This window comes from Dendropsophus ebraccatus, chromosome 3 (genome assembly GCF_027789765.1).
Source record: "Dendropsophus ebraccatus isolate aDenEbr1 chromosome 3, aDenEbr1.pat, whole genome shotgun sequence".
Classification (NCBI taxonomy): Eukaryota; Metazoa; Chordata; class Amphibia; order Anura; family Hylidae; genus Dendropsophus; species Dendropsophus ebraccatus.
In genome coordinates this window covers 36,437,824-36,460,958 of record NC_091456.1, presented here as the reverse complement: position 1 = coordinate 36,460,958, position 23,135 = coordinate 36,437,824, and positions in this window count along the sequence as shown.

Below are 23,135 nucleotides of genomic sequence, written 5' to 3'. Positions count from 1 at the left end.
ACACTAATCGTGAGTTTTCAACATGTTGAAAGACCACGATTAGCCGACATCATGCATGGCAGTCTTTTGTGTGGACCACCTTGATCCACCTACAAAAGTATGCCACTTAAAAGGTTATTTCCATCTCCCCTTATTACCTTACAGATTGCTTAAAGATTGCTCCCCTTCCTGCTTTCCTGACTGTGCGGGCTCCTTCTCTGTGATTGGTCCTCTTCACCAGCAGCACTAAGGCTGGCATCAGCACTGCTGGCCTGCGGTCTGCTGTTCTGTGCTGGGCTCCGCTACACCAACACTGAAAGCTCTACAGCACTGGGTGCTGTCAGTGTGATGGATTACTGCAGACATGAGGTGGCCAGCAGGGGAGCCTGTACACACATTGATGGCACTCCCAGATCTATCAGGGAGTGAATCATCAGCTCGGCCACCACTGATAACAGAGAGGTGGTCTGTAACCTAGACAACAGCTATAAACACATCAGACACATCATAGGGATTAGCAGGAAGAGTTAAAAAGGTCATAAAAAGTAATTTTAAACTTTCTTAAAAAACATTCAGCATTTTTTTTATTCTTCCCCCAGCTACAGGTTGGCGCATATACTTACCAATGATGCTTGGTGTCCTCTGTTTTGGCTCCGTTCCGGTCCTATGGCACCATTCAAACCCCATGGGTTTTCTTCAGAGCTATTGAAGGCCAGAGGACAGGGTCTCTAATGCATCTCTAGGAGAGTGCTTTCATAGGACCAGAATAAAGCTACTCCAATCATTATTAGTATATACTGCAGCCTGCTGCTGGGGGGAAAAATGCGGAATGCTTCTTTAACTTTTAATTATCTAATGTTTTAGATACAGTTATAGAGATGGAAATACCCCTTTAAGTGTCTCAGCTGTGTACATTTTCTATATGTTTTATTCAAGCTCCCTCTTATCATTCAGTACCAGTTAGAGCATTCCTCCCTATAACTTCCTTTGATTTTAGTCAATAAATGAACTTTCTCCTCTCACAGTTTTAAATAGACTGTTTAATCTCAGTTTACTTCAACTTTGATTTACTACACAGTGATTAAGAATGGCGATGCCTTCAAGGGGGAACAAGTGAAACATTTTCACAGCATCATATTTAAAGCAATAATGTTGAAGATTTATAGGTACCCCTTTCACCTCTTCACTTGACTGCCAAAAATATTTATAAAGCATTATAAGTCAGCAGGCAGATCACGTTTAACATCAAAAACAGTTGGCAAAGCCATTATCCTTTTCTGAACGATATTTGAAACTAACAACAAAGCGACTTGATCACAATATTGAACCAGAGCTGCTAATTTGCAGATTTTTTGTTTGTGCTTTTTATGTGTAAATAGCCACATTCTATCTTTAAAGTAAACTTTTTCCATTAGAAAAAAAGTTATTTTTGTTATATAGTTTAACCCCTTAGTAACCAGCCAATTTTCGTTTTTGCACTTTAGTTTTTCCTCCTTATAATTAAAAAGTCATTTTTCCATCTACAGACTTATATGAGGTCTTCCTTTTACGACAACAATTCTACTTTGTAATGAAACTCTTAATACTTCCATAAAATATGCTGGGAGACAAAAAATGTCTGTATTCCTCAAGTCTCCATTAGAACGAGACCCAATTTATGTAACTTTTACTTTATTTTACTAAAACAAAACTGTTTTTTTTTTTTCTTTCTGGGATGTCATGTGACCCCAAAAGTTTTTTTTGCGTTTTTGTGCTTATGCCATTTACCACGTGAGATCAAGCATGTGATATTTTAATAGATTGGGCAATACCAAATATGTTTATTATTGTTTTCTTTACTTTTTAATTAAAAAAAAAAATTAAAAATGGGGTTAATTAAACTTTTATCATGGGATAGATTTATTTTGATATAAAAACTGTTTTTTTTACATTTTTTTTCCCACACTTTTGTAGTCCCCCTAGCACCTCCATGGCCCATCTCAAAATGGCCTAAATGACCAGGCCAATTTTCATTTTTGCAATTTTTGTTTTTTCCTCCTCGCCTTCTAAGAGCTATAGAAATTGTATTTTTCCATCTACAGGGCCATGTAGGGACTTGTGTTCCAATGTCTACATAATGCACTTGACGGTAAATCTTTATTCATTCTTATTATGTCATTCTGAACATAACGATATGCATGTTTTCGTAGCTTTTTTTTCTTCAAATGATTATGATTAAAATTTCTCTTTTGTGACTCTTGTAATTGTTTTATTTTGTTCACCTACAGGGTTGTATGGGGCTTCTTTTTTATTGCCATTATCTCTAGTATTTTATTTGTGTAGATTTGAGATGAGGAGGATACTGGAGGGCATAGAGACTGAGAAGGAGGATGCAGGAGTGTATGGAGGCTGAAGAGGAGAGCATGGAAGGTAAGGAGGATGATGGAGGGATACTGAGGCTGTGGATGCAATAGAGACTGGAGAGGGGGATGCAAGAGGGCATTTAGGCTGCTGTAGAGGAGTAAATGGAGGAGGATGGAGAAGTGAATGGAGGCTGAGGAGGATGGGAGAGGGCACAGAGGCTGAGAAGTAAGATGGAGGGGGTACTGAGGCTGTAGATAAAATAGGGGATGAGAACGCAGAAGGGCTTGCAGGTTGCTGTGGAGAAGGATGAAGAAGGGCATGAACACTGAGGAGGATGAAGGAGGGCATAGGTGCTGCTGGGGAGGAAGCTGAAGGTATGTGCTACAGGTTCTGGCTCTACAATAATTCATCCCTGTGCTGCTGTGCTGTCGGTCTGAGTCAGGGCTACAGAGCTGGTGCAGGGACAACACAGATCCCCCCATCTTATTGGTGCACCACTGTTTTTAGCCTCAAGAGGCTGCAGACAGAAGGCTGTTGATGGTCCACCAGTCTGTGTGGTGTCCCACCACTGGTGTTTCAGGGCACCTGTCGTAAAAGCCCTGTACCGTAGAGTAAAGTGGTAAGGAAGTTGTACTCTCAGGTTTTACCACAAGATGTCACTATGTATTACTTTGTGTATGTTGCACAGTCATTCAAGGGTTACTGTTATGTTTTGTGATTCTGTGCACCAATGGGAGAGACGCTTTCCTCCCTGCCTATCTCTACTCTCTTTTCTTCTGCACTCTTTCATCTCCACCAATCACAGAGGCTGTTGCATACACTCTGACTAAGGGTGTTCCAAAACATTGGGGTTTCCAGTGAACCACACTCCTCTTGGTTAAGTATGTCATTATGTGTTATTTTTTGTGTTAACTTGCCTTGATTTGTGTGCAGCCTGTACTCATATGTTTTTACATTTTTGTATTTTTGCACATCCCTCTCCAGGAGGATTTTCCTGTAGCAATTGCATTAGGGATTAGTGCAATTTACTGTATACTATTTTGGCTGTTTTGGCAACTGCGGGTATTTGTGCAATTCACAGGCATTTTGACAGTGCATTTTAAATGGAGTTATGTCTGGCTGCTAGTTCACCATTTAATACACCTACGGGTATTGTGCAATTCACAGGCATTTTGACAGTGGATTCTAGCTGCTAGTTTATCATTATATTGTCTGTTTTTACACTTTTGGTGTATATAGTATTATTCTTTTGGTGTATATAGGATCAGCTCTATACAATATACTTATCTGCTTATCCAGTAAAGTTTGTTGGCTCTTTTCCACTGTACTTGTGTCTTCCTTTTCTCCTCACATTCAATACATGATTTTATATATTTGTGATGTATTAATTTAATAGAATTATATATATTTTTCGCTAATGAAGTTTGATATGTGTTTTTGGTGGGTATATTCTTTTTTTATGCGTATGTTACATACACCCTGTAGGAAGTAGTCACATGGGGAGAGGAAGTATAGCGACACACTTAGTCAGTTTTTCTTGGATTCTCTGAGGAGTAGGACATGCAGATCAGGCATCCCTGCTGAACTTAGCCAGGAGCCTTGCTCTGCCAGGTTCCCTGTCTGGGACAGACCAGCTGTAGTGGACATGTATAGAGAACATAGAAGCTTTCTTTACTAAAGCTACACTTACAGACAAGATGCAGTGCTAAACACTTAAGTAGGACAAGTCAGAGAAAACCCCAACCCACGCCGAGAACCTCTCTTAAAGGTGCAGGGCGGTATCTTAGACAGAAGAACTGACCCAGATAGAACAAAGCAGCCATAGTCAAGGCCTACGTACTCTATCTCGCAGCACAGGTGACACCGGGACACGCTCGGACACTTTGCTTAACTCAGGTAACCAAGACTGGGACTTGTGTCACCCTCGTAGGACGGGTACCCCGACACTGAGGGGAGAAGGTGGTTTGGCGACAAAGGTCAAAGGCACAAGTATTCTTCTTCTCAAGTATCTTTAAGTATCTCTTTTTTCAAGTTCCGGCAGAGCACATTACTAAACTGGGTTGGGGCTCTCCCGGCAAACTCCTCTCTACTCTTCTGAACTCTTTACTTCACGCAACTAAACAGCACTGCTGTTCTACCTCACCTATCCAGCTTCTCTCAGCACAGATTCAGTGAACGCAAGTCTATATCCTAAAAGTCACTTGTTATCCTGTTACCCTGTATTACAAGAGACTTGTCAGTAAAGATTAGTTTATTTATTCTACTGGGACTCAGTGATCATTGCACCAGCACCTACATACACAAGCTACACCATCCTTGGGTCATTTTCCCCTTTCCATCGGTGGTGATACCGACAGTCCGGGTGGATCATCTCTCCACTCCGGACCACCGTGATAAGAGCCCAAGGCAGGTCACTGACCATTGGGGACCAATATAGCCAGCCACACACTAAAGCAGGTATACCATCACACCTGTGTGCTGAACCAGCACTGGCGCCATGATAGAACTATAACTGGCTGAGCTATATTCCTCTGACCAACCACCATAGAAGTGGCGTCACCCGGAACAACTTAACAGGTGACCGGTCGCAGCAGCAACACATCTGCACTCTTAACTGTATGTGGGTTTTAAAGAAGTTATTCAAGTTTGAAAAATCATATACACTTTCTTCCAGAAACTTTCTTCCATGTAATACCACCCTAAGTCTTTTATTCTGTCTCGCCAGACAGACAGGGAGCCGGGAACTAGTCATCTGGGCTGTGACTAGTCATTGCTCTCTGTCTGTCAGCGCGTTCTGCAGGGGTGATTGACAGGAAAAGAGACCAGTTCGAAGCCTGTTGTCCTGTCAATCACCCCACGTAAAACTTGCTGACTAGAGAGCCATGACTAGTCATGGCCCAGATGACTAGTTCCTAGCTCCCTCCCTGTCTCACAAGCCAGAATAAAAGACTTTCGTTTTAGCAGCTAAAGTTTCTACAGAAGACAAAGAACGCACAGTAAGGCAACGTTTTAGCACGTCTTCTGGGGCGCTGCTTGTAGCCTTACCCAGAAAATCTGAGTGATTGGTTCACTTTAACATTAAACATCACTCACTCCTTTACATATACTCCTTCCCTCCGCACATCTCTGGGTCATGTCATTATGTGAAAATGTTTTTAGCACTGTATACCACTAAGCATGGTTGTGGTAACCTCTGACCTAGAGATGGGAGGAGGTTAAGGAGAGGAAGAAGTATATGTAAAGGAGTGAGTGATGTTTAATGTTATGCTTGAAAAAAGGCTCCAGTCTAATAAGGAGCCAAAACGCGCTGCATTGAAAAAAAAAAAAAAATAACACGATTTTTGGTATCTACATGACATCACTTGTTGAAGTGACACCTGATTGTATGGTCATCTGCGCTACACCTGCCATATAGGAATTCTATAAGCTGGTTGGATCCAAGCCAGTTTTTTAATCTTTATTCTATAATGGGTACAGGTACTTCTGAGAAAATTGCAAAATGTATTTTTGAACAAATACTGTAAATGCTTATGTGTAAACCAAAATTTTATATGCCATATGGTAACATTTAAACATGAACTTCTGCTGACTTTATACCAATTAATTGAAAGGTGCATAGAAGGAAAGTGATATTAGCTTATGCATGTCCTTGGTTAGATAGGCAATAATACAAACCAGGGTGTGTGCATATAGATAATAATTATATGTCTCTATGTGTTTAGAGAAAACAGCATGTGTCTATGTCTTGTGTAATTACTGTACGTACTTATCATGCTTATATCCCCCATGTACTCCTCATTACACTTTGAGACTTTGGTGTTGCCATGTTTTGTGTAACATTGTTAATCAATTTTAGTACAAATTGACATCCTGCTGCGAGTATGTCGGGAGACCGCACCGTTAACCCCCTGCCGGCCGGAGCATATACATTACCGGCTTGCTTCGGGGGTTCCCGGCTACACATCCCGCTCAGCCGATCAGTGTGCTGCCCTGCCCTGGATAAGTCATGTGTGTTTGTACCTTTTACAGAATAGATTAATCTTTGATACAGACTTTTAGTGCTTGACTTCGTTGTACTTGTAGGAGGTGCTTGAGACAAATAAGAAAGGTAGTTGTAGTGGTGCTCAAAGAGTAGAGGAGTCAGAAGAGCCCCAACCCAATGTATCTGTGTGATATACTCTGTGGTGAGATTTTGTCCGGGGTGTCCTAGTTACCTGCACTGCGCGATAGGATATGTAAACCTTCTTTTATGTTAACTTTGTCCTATTGAGGCTAGTTCCTCTTGTACTCAGGGTACTGCCCTGCTCTGTGTAGCTATGTTCTCAAAGTGGGTTAGGGTGTTCCTTGATGACGTCTCCCTTTAAAGTGCTTAGCACTGCATAGTAGATATAGTAGTAGTTGTGAAAGAACTGGTTGTCTCCTGCTGCATCTATACACTCTGGTGTCTAGACTAGACTGCCTCCGTTGTCCTTGACAGGGGTCCTGACATCAGCCAGGCCCTCGCTGAACTACAGCGGGAACAGTGGGTTTTTGCATCTTCCCTCTCTGAGAATCTGGTAAGAACTCACCCTGCACTTTCTCCACCATGTAACTCCTCCTACAGGGGCTTCTGTATGCCTACCTGTGAGTGGTGGGGATGAGTGTGTGCAGATGAAAGGAGAAAAGAGATAGGTCAGAATTGGAGAGCACCTCCTATTGGTCAATAATAAACACATAGCATACAATAACATTAACCCAATATTGACTTTAGCTGTGCAATACATAGGCATAGAAAATACTGACATCTAGTGGTGAAACTTCAGAATATCTTATCACCACTTTTAAACCTGAAAGAAAAGGCTTTTGGACAGGTGCACAGAAGAGAGAAAAAAACACCAGTGGTGGGACACCACATGTGGCAGCTGCTACTATAACAAGTGCAAAATGCTATTTCAGCAGCACAGGTACATGAAAGCAATATGTAAGGTAGGTGCATGTCTCTTCAAGACGGACCCAGGCTGACCACAAGTCCAGAGAAATACTATGGAGACAGCACTTCCAAGTGGAACTCAAAGTTTAATACATACCGGCACGAGTGTCTATAAAAGTCTAAGTTCTACTTGAAAGTGCTATCTCCATGGTATTTCTCTCCTAGTATCACTATGCACTTCTGGCCTAGAGCCTTATTGTACTGTATGCTTCTGATTAGATATTGAAATATATCTATATAGACTTTTTTTCTGTTGGATTCCTTATGTGGAGCCATTATATCTTTTTTCCTTTATGTAATAATGGAGCAGACTGGGCTATTTAATACAGAGGCATCCAAGAAAAAATGTATGTATACTGTGATGTAAATAATATATGTAAAGTAAAGCCAGCTCTCACCACTCACCACCAGGTACGCACGAGTTCCCCACTCCAACTTCACATCACTAGTTCAGAAGAAAACTGCTGGGCTCAGCGTTTAGTGCGAGTTGTAATTTTATTGACTGCTTCTAAAAGGCCATACAAAATAAAACGTACCGAGTTGTTCAGACAAACGCCCATGTGTATCGGATACCACCTGTATCCTTAATCATGGCTATCTAACTTGTTGTGCGCATGTGTTATATATGTTAGTTCCAACCCTAAAAGGGAGGGGAATCTAGATGCTATGTATTAGCAACACATGTTACCACAACAAGATTAGTTACAAAGTTTAAGAACAATACAACACTTGAATAAAATATGATGTAAATGTTTTAGAAAAGGAGACTAAGGGTCGTATCACACTGGCTGATGAGCGCCCAATAAATATTGTAAACGAATGCCGATCTGCCAAGTTTACTGGACCTATTACACGTCTCGACAATCGTTTAGCAAGGGCTGCAAAAACATTGATGTCCGTGTAGCCCTTGCCCAAACAGTTCATACTTTACCTGTCCATGTTCCCGATCTTCTCCTGCGCTCTGTATGCGTCCCTGCAAATTCAGAGGGGCCGGTCTGACAGGCACATTACTGGCCGTGCAGTCAGAGGCTGATGATTTTAGGTCTCAGCCTAAAGAAACGATCAACCAATGATCCTTTCATCGGCTGATTGTTGTCTCTATTACACAGATCGATAATCGACAGAATTGGGCCGATTAGGCTAATTATCACTCCATGTAATAGAGTCCTTAGGGTTCTTTTACAAGGCCATTACACAGGACAATCAGTTGAGTGGCCATGCCGCATGAATCCTGATACTCCTACATTGGCAGAATGAGCATTTCTGGGAACGCTTATTGACGATAATCGGCCTGTTTAAAGGGGCCTTAAAGGGAACCAATCACTTAAAAAACTGCTAAAACGCTATGGGAATGTGCTGTAGCAGCACCCAGCACACTTTCCCAAACATGCTTCTACACCCTCTGTCCCTGGAGTGTACAGCCTAAAAACTTACTTTAGTTAGCGCCCTGTATGTAAATTGCCCCGAAGTAGTCACGGTGGGCGGTGAGCTGCGGCAAGTAGTCACGGTCTCTGGGCGTTCCGGAGCAGTAATCTCACCCCTCTGGGCGTGATTAGCCTGCATAGTTGTGGCGACGTCACCGAGAGGCGTGCTGTCCCTAACATCAGCATGCCTAGGTTCTTTCTGTGCAGCTCATGCGTCGTACTGCGCAGGTGCAGAAAGCCTCAAACTCATTGCTGGAGGTCCGGCAATGAGTTTGAGGCTATTTTGCACCTGCGCAGTACGGCGCTGGGTGCTGCTACAGCACATTCCCATAGCGTTATAGCCGTTTTTTAAGTGATTGGTTCCCTTTAAGGCCCCTTTAAACAGGCCAATTATCGTCAATAAGCGTTCCCAGAAATGCTCATTCCGCCAATGTAAGAGTGTCAGGATTCATGTGGCATGGCCACTCAACTGATCGTCCTGTGTAATGGCCTTGTAAAAGGACCCTAAAAGCCCTATTCCACGGAACGACTATCGTCTGTATTCGGCCCATATCGGCCGATATGGACGATAATCCTCCCGCGGAATAGAGTGCAATGATCAGCCGACATCGATAATGTCGGCTGATCGTTCCAGTCGCTTGTTTTTCAACATGTTGAAAAAGAAGCGACTGATACAGCATCGATCTGCTGCCGTCGCTCCGTTGAATAGGAGCATTGGCAGCAGACGCTGCTGTATCCTATGGGCTGCCCGGACGATCAGCGATCACCCGGGTAGCCCCCCCCTGCAGCTCCCCGCCGCCCCTCCCGCACTCACCTGCTCGATGCAGCCGCGTTGAATAGTGGTGGCAGCGAGCGGGGAACGAGGAGCAAACGAGCGCTGAAAGCGTTCGTTTGCTCCTCTAAAACGACCTGTGAGGACTCTATTACATGGAGCGATAAGTTTTCGGGCTGTACACTCCAGGGACAAGGGGTGTAGAAGCATGTTTGGGAAATGTGCTGGGTGCAGTTATAAAATTGCCAAGACTGCTCCGAATTCTCCTAGACATTTTCTCTGCACCTGTTGCATGTGTTTACTGTTACTGCATGCTCCTCCTATGAAATGTTGTGACATCACCAACCCATGGTCCATGAAGCATAGCTATAGAGGGTGCAGAGGTAGCAGGCAGTTGTACGCTATCACCAGGGCCGCCATCAGGAATTCCAGGGCCCCATGCTGCCACCTTGTCTGGGCCCCCACCTTACCAAAGGCATTCATCCAAAAAATCTTCAACTCAGGACATACGTTTGGCTATTTAAAGCCCATAATATGTGTTACATTAGGAGTCAGTTAGGCCATGTTTTCAGCCTTAAAAATAACTATTGTTTTATAAAAGAATGGCTGAAAAATGTCATGTTTTTTTCCCACAAATAAGACTGACACATCATAATCACAATAATGTTTTGCCTGACTTCTCCTTTAATATATATAGACAATAGATGCACAAACCCATACTGTACAAATAGGCAGATACACACATGTATGCACACACATCACACAGATACATATAGATCCACAATACATGTATACACACAGATAGGCACATTACAGGATACACAAATATACCAACATAGAGAAATTACAGATACACACACATGCAGATTCCATATATATATACCTCTACACAGACACATAGCATAGATGCAGACACACACATGCAGATTACATATATATATATATATACACCTCTACACAGACACATAGCATAGATGCAGACACACACATGCAGATTCCATATATATATATACCTCTACACAGACACATAGCATAGATGCAGACACACACATGCAGATTCCATATATATATATACCTCTACACAGACACATAGCATAGATGCAGATACACACATGCAGATTACCCAGATACAAACACATGCAGATGACATATATACCTCTACTAGCACACACACACATTCATCCAGAAGCACACACATGCAGATTGCACAGATATATGATCAGAGGCTCAAACACACACACACACACACACACACACACACACACTCTCTCTTACACACACACTTACTTTTTATCCTTGAGGCCCCCAGTGAGTGAAGTCTCTGCTCCCAGTCAGCAGCCTGCAGCCCCTCCTCCCCTGCACCGACTGCAGAGCTGTATACTGGAGGGAACAGACGTCACAGCTGGGAGGGAGGGGGAGGGAGGAGAGAGGAGAGGGGGCCCGCTGCATCTTCCTGTCACCTGGGAGAGCACACAGGCCAGAAGTCACCAGCTCCGCACGAGCCTGGGAGCTGCTGAGGAGGGGGCCGGTCCATTGTGGAGGGAGGGGGGGATTCTGCAGCCCGGTCCACAGACAGTGCAGGGGGGAGGAGGGCCTAATGATATTAGTTAAGTAGAAGGGGCCCCTTGCATCTGTGGGAGCTCTCCCCTCTCCCTGCACTGTCTGTATACCAGGCTTCTCATAAAAGTGAAGTGTGTGGGAGACCCGGGCCCCCCTATAGGCCGGGCCCCATACACCTGTACTGCCAGTAATGCCCTGTTGGCGGCCCTGCCTATCACATAAGAATGCACCAGCATTCTAAATGACACATGGTACGGTAGGTAGGCGCCTGTTACAGATTCTGCCCATGGCCCCTGAAGCTTCATGTTACACCTATGGACATAGAGGACTCCGCTCTAAATGACTGTTTCCAACATCATCCAGCTGCTTTATGTTGAGGCATTAAAAATTAAAATTGTGTATTAAGAATTTTCTGCATAATAATAATAATAATCAGCCAGTGTATTTGGCTGTGAGATTTTATAAGTAAATCTTTTAAAAAAAAAATCTTACTGACTGGTAAATCTTCCTAAATAGCTTTATTAATCTGTATCTGTGGAAAAAATTGACATTTTCATTATCATTAATAATGCTTTCGTTCTGCATTGCCTGCCAATCACTCTATGGTGCAAAAACCAAGTTAATGGTATTCACATAAAATATCAGTCACCCTGCAAAACTAGTGATTATAAAATCAATAGGATAATAAGATTAAAAACCAAACAAAAACATAGACTATAGGAAACAATTTATAACACTTCTAGCCTTGTATTATAAAAAAAAAAACATTCTCCCCCCCATTTCATCCAACTTGGCATTACTAAAGCAGTGAAGGCATGAGAAACAATTGGAACCCTTTCATTAAAGCTACATTGGAATTAATAGGAGGACCTCTTCATGAACTAAGAAATTGCTGCTGGCACATTACCCCTTGACCAGAGGACCCTGCAATTCCTCGACAATTTGTGACAATTTGTTTTCTTTCTAGAGTCAAATGTCCACACACTCTCCTAACCCCAAATGAAAACCCTCTTGGGTCCCATAAAAAACCTGTCTGTGAAAATAAAACTGACTCCCCAGACTACCTCTGTGTGTGTTCTCTTTTACTGGCCTATTAGCTTATTAAAACAGGGCTCCCCTCTCCCTGCCCCCTCCCTTCTGTTGGACATGAGTATCCATTAGGCAGCTGTTGACAGTTGTTAGACCTATCAGCAGCTCTGGAGAGCCTGTTTGTTCTGGGGAGGTAGATGTAAGACACCTAGTAAATGCCATGGCCTGTGGTTTGATGTGTAACTTGGGTGGGAAGCAGACCAGGGACAGGGGGGACCTGAGGTGGCCATAGCAGTCCGAGGTCTTGGAAGTGTTTCTGGACGGGGCTGTTTGATATTAACAAAGTGATTCCCATGGTGCACATTGTACGACTCTCTAGGTCAGGGGGCTTGTTCCTATTCATCCTTTTAGTTATGGTGTGCCTATGCCGGTCTACACTTCATGACTGTGTTACTTCATTAATAAACAGCATGTTTTCCACTATTGGCCGACCAGCAGCCCTTGTAATAGAAGAAGTCCTTCATTTTACATTTCCTTTTCATCTTTCCATGTTCAGGCTGGGTTCACACACAGTATATTTCAGGTAGTATTTGGTCCTCATAGCAACCAAAACCAGGAGTGGATTGTATGCACAGAAAGGCTATGATCACATAATGTTGTAACTAAGTGGATGGCCGCCATTTAATGGCAAATATTTGCTGTTATCTTAAGACAACGGCTGTTATATTGAAATAATGGCAGTTATTTACTGTTATATGGCGGCCATCCACTCAATTTCAACATGGTGTGAACAGATCCTTTCTGTGTTTTTAATCCACTCCTGGTTTTGGTTGCTATGAGGACCTGACATGAGGACCAAATACTGCCTGAAATATACTGTGTGTGAACCCAGTCTAAGGCTATGTTCACACTACGTAAGTCTCCGGACGTAGCGCGTTCCGTGAATAAGCGGCCGGAGATTTACGTAGTTTGCGTACAATGGAAAGTATACGATGTATGGCTGCACAGTTCCCACTACGTACAAACTTACGCCAGGATCGTACGCGGCGCCGTAAAAAATGAACCAGACCATTGTTTGAGGACGAAAATGCCGTAACTTGCGGTCCCGTACGTAGTGGCGATTTCTTCATTTTTCCACTTTTCTTTGCCGATCCAAAAGGTTCTGTGGGGTGTCTGGGGCTAGGCGAAGATATCCAAGTAAAAGACCGCTGTCAGATCGCTACGTAGGGCGCTCGGGAAGCACAAGTAGACTACGGGCGTAAGTTCCCGCTCCGTACGTAGCCGGCCGCAACTTGCGTAAATCCCCGGCCGGAGTTTAACACGTATATGTCCTGCCGCGAAAATATGCGGCCGGACATATACGTAGTGTGAACATAGCCCCCGGATGGAAGCAAGGGGACTGCATTCTGTTCTGATTTACATCCCCTATGTCTACTAAACAAACACAATGTATGTACTTTGTTTTACAATTGTACTTTTCATATGTTTTTATAGACAACCTGCAGTGTATCAAAGGTTGTTGTCTTCAGGTTCTAATCTCATGTAGCCATTGTACATGATGCCTGAACATTTCACCACTAACATATAGGGTTTTAAACATAGGAACTTACCTTGTTGATTTCAGATGCTGTGGCCTCCTCCCACGCCTCATTTATCATGATATAAGGCTGGTCACAGGCATAAATAATGATCCAGATCTACACCTGCTGGAAGGTAAACCGGGCGCAGGGTCAGGCGCCCAGCCAGCCGTATTTACTAAGAGGTGTGCGCCTCTTATGGAATCTAGCTGGGAAAAAGGAGCCTAATTTATGATTAATTTATCATGATAGTTCCCCCCTATGTGATGGTAAACATGCTGGGGTGTGGAGTCGGGGTGTCTATCCTGGGTGAGTGCAATACTTATAGGGGATTCTTTAATTTGTTTCTGTTGCAAAATTTGTCAGCCTTAGAGCAAGGATTTATTAGCACATTACTATATGGGCATTCAGGCTATTACCAACATATTATAAGTGTGCAATATACAGTTGCTGCTATTATCATTATATAGTGTTCCTTAGTGCTACATAATCTATTACAGGTGTGCAATATACAGTTGCTGCTATATTACAGGTGTGCAGTATACAGTTGCTGCTATATTACAGGTGTGCAGTATTCAGTTGCTGCTATATTACAGGTGTGCAGTATACAGTTGCTGCTATATTACAGGTGTGCAGTATACAGTTGCTGCGGCAGTTTGAGAACCAAGCAGTTTGAGAACCGAGCAGTGTCTTCCCATAGGAAATAATGTTAATGTGTTTAATTGGTTCCAGCACCCACCAATAATTACCTACAGCACCCATATATTACATTGATAAGTGCCCAGTATAATCCCTACAATACAGGACAAAACAGCACTATACTGTACAGGACATTAAACATAAGAAACATTCAACAAAACCAGCAGTTATAGAACTGTAGTCACCGACTCCTCACTCATCCTTTACTGCAGTGATTTTCAACCAGTGTGCCGCGGCACACTAGTGTGGCACTATATGGGCATTCAGGCTATTACCAACATATTATAAGTGTGCAATATACAGTTGCTGCTATTATCATTATATAGTGTTCCTAAAGTTCCCCAAACTATGGTGCCCCTGTGTTTTGTTCCCCGGCAATGTGCAGCGATCAGTGGCGGATTATAATGTGGGCGGTTGCGTGGTGCGCTGCGGCGGGCCGTGATGCACGCATCCAATCAACCTATGCGCTACGGCCCGCCGCAGCGCACCACGCTCCCGGTCTCCGCTGATTGGAGGAGCACGGGCGGCCAGTAGGTGAGGCGGACAGCAGCGGCGACCATCTCGGAGGAGGTGAGGAGGAAGGGGGGGAGAGAAACCTGGGGATGGGGGAGAGAAACAGCGGAGAGAAGCAGGGGGTAGAGAAGTATGGTGGAGAGAAGCATGGGGGAGAGAAGCACAGGAGAGAAGCAGGGGGGAGAAGTATGGTGGGGAGAAGCATGGGGGAGAAGTATGGTGGAGAGAAGCACAGGAGAGAAGCAGGGGGGAGAAGTATGGTGGAGAGAAGCACAGGAGAGAATTAGGGGGAGAAGTATGGTGGAGAGAAGCACAGGAGAGAAGCAGGGGGGAGAAGTATGGTGGAGAGAAGCACAGGAGAGGAGTAGGGGGGAGAAGTATGGTGGAGAGAAGCACAGGAGAGAAGCACAGGGGGGCAGAAGAAAACAGGCCCAGGTTTTACACTGAGTGAGTATAAATACATTTAGAATCTATATTATTAACTATATGTGTAATATGTACTGTCTTAGTGTCATTTTGTGCCATTTTGGTTGGTGGTGTGCCACGGGATTTTTTAAAGTATAAAAAAAGTGCCGCGGTTTAAAAAAGGTTGAAAATCACTGCTTTACTGTATAGAGTCCCCCCCCCCCCACCCCACCCCAGCACTGTAACGGATGGGAGATGGTGGTGGACTGACTGTACTACTACTTTACTGCATTTGCACTCCAGCAGTCTTTTACTGCACTGTACTGTATGTGAGGCCTCACCAGTGCTAAACTCACCAGGTACAACCCACCATCCATGCCCGCAAAAACTTTCAGATACCGAGTACTTCAAGACTGGGTGTCAGAAAAGTGTTTGAGAACCAAGCAAGAGTTTGAGAACCAAAGCAAACTTTCCTTGAAAATACAGTTTGAGTTCCAAGCAGTTTGAGAACCGAGCAGTTCAAGAACCGAGGTACCACTGTATAATGTTCCTTGCTGCTATACAACACTTTAATTGCACATATTTGGGGTTTATAACCTTAAAAGGTGCATTATGTGGTAGTTATGTATTGGATTATTTAGGTATTAATTGATGTAATCATGTGTCCTGACTCCTGTTTTTAAATTGTTCATGTGTGTATATGTATTTTATGGGACTACGGGTTGTTGTGTACAAATAAGGGATTTTGCTGAATTGAACTTGTGTGATGAGTATTTATTGGGTTCATGTAGGTTTAATATTTTAGCAATATACCATGACTTTCTGTAAATACAATAACCCTTTATGACATCTAAGGGTCCTTTCACATACAAAAGTGCTTTATTGACGACAATAGAAGATAGGTCTGGATATGTGGGTTAAGTTCTATATGTTCGCTTTTAAAGGGAACCTGTCATCGCTTTCATTCCACCTAAACCTTAAAGCTATTTGGGCAGGCATAAGCCATTGGGGTCTGCCCTCTGCCCCTATGGCTGGTGGTTCGGGTGGTATGAAAGTAATAACAACTTACCTTTAAAGGATCCAGGGCCTGCCACTCTGTGTAGACTATAGATGAGTTTTGTTTAGGTCTGTTTAAGTGTTGGTTTCTGTTTATTTCAAGTTCTTACCCTCAGTTTCTTGACTATTTCTTACTCCCCATTCATGTTATCCTTGATTTACGTCTATGTTTAGTGTTTTGCCAAATTTTCAATAAACCTACTGGATTTTTTTTTAGAACAAAATAAGTACAATGTAAGGCTGTGTTTACACTACATAAAATTACGTAGTGCGGTCAAAAGATCATTCGTGCAGAGACCGGCCGTTCCATGACCCGGCCGGGTCATGGAACGGACGGTCTTTTCACGTTGTGTGAACATAGCCTAAATATAAAAAAAAAGTATTTATAAGTGACCATAGACTTTAACCTCTTAAGGACATATGACGTACCCGTACGTCATATGTCCCCAGGAGGTGTTCAGAGCGGGGCCGGAGCGATCTCCGTGTGTGGTGCCTGCCTGTGTCCACTCCAAGATGGCGCTGACCCCGGCGCGGCACTCGTTTGTTTTCGGCTGCAGCGGCCGAAAGCAAACAAGTGCTGATCTCATTGATCTTTGCTGTATAAGTATACACCAAAGATCTCAATGAGAGATCAAAGTGTATATACTAGAATTCCCCCAGGGGGGCTTCTAGTATATGTGTAAAAAAAAAAAAAAAAAGTATTGTTATTAGTAAAAAGCCCCCTCCCCTAATAAAAGTCTGAATCACCCCCCTTTTCCCAGGTTTTAAATAAAAGTAAATAAATAAATAAACAAACATGTTTGGTATCACCGCATGCGTAATCGCCCGAACTATTATTTAATCACATTAATAAACATCATGGCGCAAAAAATGACACCTCATACAGCCCCATAGACCAAAGGATAAAAGCGTTATAAGTCTGGGAATAGAGCGATTTTAAGGAACATATATTTGTTAACAATGGTTTGAATTTTTTACAGGCCATCAGATACAAGAAAAGTTATACATGTTATATATCGTTTTAATCGTAACGACTTAAGGAACATGCATAACAAGTCAGTTTTACCCCAGGGCGAATGGCGTAAAAACACATTCCCCCCCAAATAAAAGAAATGCGTTTTTTTTTTCAATTTCACCACACTTTGAATTTTTTTCTGGTTTCGCAGTGTACTTTATGCAAAAATTCAGCCTGTCATTGCAAAGTACAATTAGTGACGCAAAAAATAAAGGGCTCATGTGGGTTTCTAGGTAGAAAAATGCAAGTGCTATGGCCTTTTAAACACAAGGAGGAAAAAGCGAAAACGCAAAAACGAAAATTGGCCCCGTCCTTAAAGGGTTAAAATATTTTTTCAAGAAAGGCTTATCAACAATGACATTGTACTGTCTGGATCATATGCAAATCAAGAAAAGACCTGGCAACCTATCTTCTAGAAAGTTGTAAGCAGCTTAATGTAGGATATTGTTTATCATTGGGGAAGTTCATGTCCCCAAAAATTCTGGTCATGGAGGAGCAACAAAGTACTCATTTTGATTTTTTTCTTGATAATTGCACATGAGTGAGTGAAATGAGTGGTATCACAAAGCAACAAAGGTATTATCAGGTATTTATACCACATAAATGTATGTAAAGGAGAACAAATGTGCTGTGTTTAATAAAGTAGATTAAATCACTGTACAATTTTTCTTCCCTTTGCACCTGATCACTTCCTGGTTTCCTCTCTGAACTGTGACCCTGCTGTTGCCATGCAACAGTACAGACACTTTCCCACAATGTCCCTTGCTTGCATGTGAAGTGAAAACCAACAGCCAGTACTAATGGGACAGATTGTGTGACTGCAATTGAACTGAGCATGAATGACCTGACTTAGTGGGTGCCCAGTTGGCCAGAACAATGGGCAACAGGTTATCCAACAAAGTAGCACACAAGGGGGGGGGGGGGTATTAGTAAGTCTATATCTCTATAAAAAATACACTTAAAAAAATACTTATAAATTTGAAATATGTTTCACTTAAAAAGTGTCACTGTCGTCATAGAAAAGTTTTGATCGGTCCAGGTCTGTACCGATCGTCAGAACGAGTGGAAAGAGGACCACACTGCAGTACGTCCTCCACACCCTCTATGCCAGCATAATCTGTCAGGCTCCATAGACTTACATTCTGAGCCCAACTGATCACGTGATACAGATCTGAGAGAGGACCGCGCTTAGTGTTGTCTTCTCCCAGCTCCTTCTACCGATCAGTACGGGTACGGGTCTCTGATTTGTATATGTGTTATCTAGGAAAAACTGTGTTAGCATGGCATGCGTGGTGAACCCATCATGTGTGTCAGAGGATGTAGATGGCAGAATATAGCTGGGTTTTACAGAGAAAGTTAATTGCCATTCATAAGCATTAGGCACGTCATTCTAATCATGTCTATTGTACTGTAGTGAAGCCGTGATGTCAGTAACAGCATTCTCCTTAACTACTTGTCTTGTTTGACACCTGGTAACTTGACATCAAGCATTTGCATGCTCAGCTCATCATGATAAATAAACACAAGTTTCCTTTGGAGCTATTAAAGTATAATCCTTTGAACACCTCTGTGCGTTAATAACCCGTCCTACGCACTTAATCCTTTGCTGACATCTTGTCCCTAGGGGCATTATGACAGTTTTTTGGCTTTTATTTTTGCTGTACTTTCAGCCCTAAAGTAGAACTTTGCTAGCCCTGGGCCTATGCTAATGAACAGTGGTGCAGCTTGTCCTTTCAGGCCCCTGAATGGAGATCACATTTAATCCTTTCCAAGCTTCTGGGCCACCGTATTCCCCATCATTTCTCATAGTCAGGTGCGCAATTTTATTTTTTTTTTACCAACCATAGAACTGAACTCATTAACATCACTTGTTTTCATTTTGTTTCTGTCACTTAGTATTAATCCACTCATGTACTGTACATGTTAAATGTAATAGATGAATATATAAAGTTTTACATAGTGTCCACAGTTTGTTTTGCATAGGGTCCACAATTTGTTCACCTTTTTTCATGACAAAATCACCTTGCTAAGATTTTTTATTAAAGGTGTCAGTGAGGATCTGCTGACAATAAGACATCTTAAAGACATGATTGATTGTCATGGAAATATTGTAATATAATTGGGTCTGCAACGTAATTCCTCCCAGTGGGAACAAGCCTTAACAGGTAAATAAATATACAAATAGACAATAGTATAAAATGCACGTAACAAACAGCAAGCATTTAAAATTGGTAGCCAACGAGTCATAAAATATCACTATGCTAGAGTCAAAATCACAATAGACATGTAAAGCATAAAACTAAAGAAATCCCTTGAAAATGTAAAGAAAAGTGCCGTAAGACCACTACCTGCTAAATAACACTTACGCAACATACAGTTTTAGGCCGTTGTTTGCACAAATACGGCCGTTGTTATGAAATACAACTGTGTTTTTTACGTAGTGTGAACCCGGCCTTAGAATAAATGATAAAAAAAACAAACATTCAGACTACTAAAAAAGGTGATAGTGGGGAAGCATTGAACGATTTTAGGCAGAAGAATAAATTGTGTAAAAAACAAGAAAAAATTGCAACAGAAAGAAGGATTGCCACAGAAATGAAAAGGAATCCCACAATATTCTTTACCTATATAAATAACAAGAGATTTAAAACTGAAAATGTTGTCCCCTCAAATATAATCTTGGTGAAGAGGGGGATGAGGAAAAGGCCAATCTACTAAATATATTCTTCTCTACTGTATTAACATAGGAGAATCCTATAACAGATGACATGACTATGGATGGTGTAAATCATCCCATAAATCTCACCTGCCTAACACAACAAGAAGTGAGGTGATGCCTTAAAAACATTAAAATCCATAAATCCCCGGCATCCATCCAAGTTTTGCAGGAATTGTGCTAGACAATTGTGTTAGACCCTTATTTCTAATATTTAAAGATTCTATAATGACAGGGATTGTTCAACATGACTGATGCATAGCTAATGTGGTACCAAGAAATGTCAAAAAGTAATCCTGGAAACTATAGACCTGTAAGTCTAACATCTATAGTGTGTAAAGTATTTGATACTGTGCTGCATGAAAGGTTGGTCTATAAAATGAGGATGCTGGGACTAGGAGGAATTATACGTAAATGGGTAAGTAACTTGCTGAGTGATAGAAAACAGGGTGGTCATTGATGGAACATACTCAGATTGCGCCACAGTTATCAATGTGGTACCACAGGGGTCAGTGTTGGTTCTACGTATTTTTAATATGTTTATTAATGAGCTTATAGTGGGGCTACAGAATAGAATCTCCATATTTGCAGATTATACTAAACTGGGTAAAGTAATCACCACAGAGGAGGATAAGATAATAATAAAGAGTCATCTGGAGAAGCTGGAGGCTTGGGCGGAGAAATGGCAAATGAAGTTTAATGTGGATAAATGTAAGGTTATGCATTTGGGCCATAGAAATAATAATTAAAATGATGTGCTAAATAATAAAACACTGCTTATATCTGCTTCCAAAAAGGAACAGGCAGTGTTGGTAGGCAGTAAAATTTTAGAGATCAGTGTCAGGCAGTGGCTGCAAGGCCAATAAAATCATGGAATGCTTTAAAAGAGGTATAGATGCTAAAGAAGAGAACATAGTTTTGCCTCTTTATAAATCACTGGTCAGACCACATATGGAATACTGTGCACAATTTTGGGCCTCAATATATAAAAAGCAAAGCTGAACTGCAGCAGGTGCAGAGGAGGGCGACCAAGGTTCTTAAGGGAATGGGTGGGTTACAGTACCAGGACAGGTTATCAAGCTTGGGGTTATTTAGTTTTGAAAAAGACGTCTTAGGGGCGATCTGATCACAATGTACAAATATATGAATGGACAGTACAGAGATCTTTATAGTGGTCCTTTCACACCTAGGCCTTTAACCATGCCATGACAAGGGGGCATCCTCTACGTCTAGAGGAAAGATTTCCCCATCAGCACAAATGCAGATTCTTTACTGTAAGAGCAGTGAGACTGTGGAACTCTCTGCCACATGATGTTGTCATGGCTAATTCATTAAATAAGTTCAAAGGAGGTCTGGATGCTTTTCTTGACAAATATTACAAGTTATGGGCACTAGATTTCTGGTGATGCATTGATCCAGGGATTATTCTGATTGCCATTTTGGAGTCGGAAAGAAAATTTTCTCCCTGTGATGGGACAATTGGCATCTGTCTCATAAGCATTTTTGCCTTTCTCTGCATCAGTACAGTAGGGTTTCAGTAGATTGGACTTAATAGACTTTGGTCTTCTTTCAACCTTATTAACTATGTTAGGCCCCATTCACACATCCATATAAGTTTTTACTGTCAGGAAATCCTGATCAGGAGGCCTCAAAAGGCTTTAGGAAAGCATCAGGATTTCCTGACAGTTATACATTTTTACCTTCAAGAAACTGTAAGGAAATTCCTTCAGGATTTCCTGATGAGAGAAAAAAAAAAAGTTTTTTTTAACCCTTTGAGGACCAGGCCCAAAATGACCCAGTGGACCACGCAAATTTTGATCTTTGCGCTTTCGTTTTTCCCTCCTCCCTTTCTAAGAGCTCCAGCACTCTCAGTTTTCTATCTACAGGCTGTGTAAGGGCTTATTTGTTACAGGAATAGTTGTACTTTGTAATGGCGTCTTTCATTTCACCATAACATGTATGACGGAATTCCAAATCTATTATTTATGAAGATATAAATAGGTGAAATCGTAACAAAGAATGCAATATGGTAACGTTTAGGGGGTTCCTGTGTCTACGTAATGCACTATATGGTAACAGCGACATGATACCATTATTCTATAGGTCAGCCCGAACACAACCACATGCAGGTTTACACAGATTCTCTAATGTTATACTGTATATATATATTTTTAATGAAATCCTTTTTTTGGCAACTAATTATTAATAAAATGGGCCTATCGTGATGCTTATAACAGTTTTATTTTTCACCTACGGGGCTGTATGGGGTGTGATTTTTTTCCGCCATCATCTCTAGATTTTATTAATACCAGATTTGTGAAGATCGGACGTTTTGATCACTTTTTATAATTTTTTTTTATATATAATGTAACAAAATCGGTAATCCGCACACTTTTCCCCCTCTTTTCGTCTACGTTGTTCACTGTTCGAAATGACGCTTGTTATATTTTAATAGATTGGACAATTACACACGCTAAGGTATGCTATATGTTTGTTTATTTATTTTTATATGTTTTATTTATATAATGGGAATGGGGGGTGATTTCAACTTTTATTGGGGGAGGGGCTTTGGGGTAGTGTATTAGAGATTTTAACTTTTTTTTACACATTTTAAGTCCCTTTAGGGGACTTGTACATACATAATTTCTTTTTATACACTGATCATTGCTAAGCCATAGGCATAGCATTGATCAGTGTGATAGGCGATCAGTGAGCAGATCGCTGATCAGACTGCACGGAGGCAGGTGAGAGACCTCCGGAAGTCCGTTTTAACGATCAGTCACACTGCGGGGGTCCCGATCGGTAGGTGACAGGGGACTCCCCCTGTTACTTACACTTAAACGCCGCGGCCGTGCTGCGCTGCAGGCTGTCATTAACGGTGAGGGGTGCCGGCTGCTCATTGCAGCCGGCCCCCACCTGCTATGAAGCGTGCTCGGCTCCGGAGTGCGCTTCATAGCTCAGAACGTACCGGTACGCCCAGGGTCATCTAAGGGTTAATATGGTCTAGTATGCCAACATACTGGTCAAGTACAAACATAGTTCCTAGTGTACCATGCCACCCTCTCCCCCTTGTGTACC